Source organism: Penaeus monodon, chromosome 19 (assembly GCF_015228065.2).
Source record: "Penaeus monodon isolate SGIC_2016 chromosome 19, NSTDA_Pmon_1, whole genome shotgun sequence".
Lineage (NCBI taxonomy): Eukaryota > Metazoa > Arthropoda > Malacostraca > Decapoda > Penaeidae > Penaeus > Penaeus monodon.
In genome coordinates, this window is record NC_051404.1 from 28895481 (window position 1) to 28896015 (window position 535).

The following is a 535-nucleotide window of genomic DNA, read 5'->3' on the forward strand; positions in this document are numbered from 1 at the left end:
AATTAAAAAAAAAGTTTTGGTAGGGGTTTAAACTTTTAAAATATTTTTAGTTTCAGAAAGATCTATCGTCATTATCTATCTGTAATTACCGTGTCATCTCATTTATTTTGGTCAATTCCTAAAATGTAATCAACTGGTCCTCGGACCATGGCCACCCCATCCATAAATTTTCATTAGGATTTGTCGGTAATCATTTACGGAATTCTGGATACAATCCATTATACACAGTAAATACAGAATTTGATGTAGTCTCGGGTTACTACGGGCTACATTTTTTGTTGTTTTGAGTCGTATACTGAAATTCTCTTGCATGCATAATCTACCTTGAATAACGCCCACGCACACCACCAGCTCCATAGTTCTTGGGTTCAGGAAAAAAGCTAAATTGATTAAATGGCAAATTGCATAGCTCCTCCATTCAGTGGAGGAAGTAATTGCAATAAAGAAACTACTAAACAGCACAGTGCACACATTCTGTCTCCTTTTTTTCATGCAAATTCACGGTTCATCAGCACCGATATTCTAAGCATCACGT

At 36.1% G+C, this 535-nt stretch overlaps 1 protein-coding gene across 1 annotated transcript in view; it reads right to left on the reverse strand.

Annotated features, from left to right (window-relative positions):
• Positions 1-535, reverse strand: part of LOC119585156 (neuropeptide CCHamide-1 receptor-like) — a gene marked incomplete at its 5' end in the record, with an annotated part of 2770 nt that overhangs the window by 1788 nt on the left and 447 nt on the right.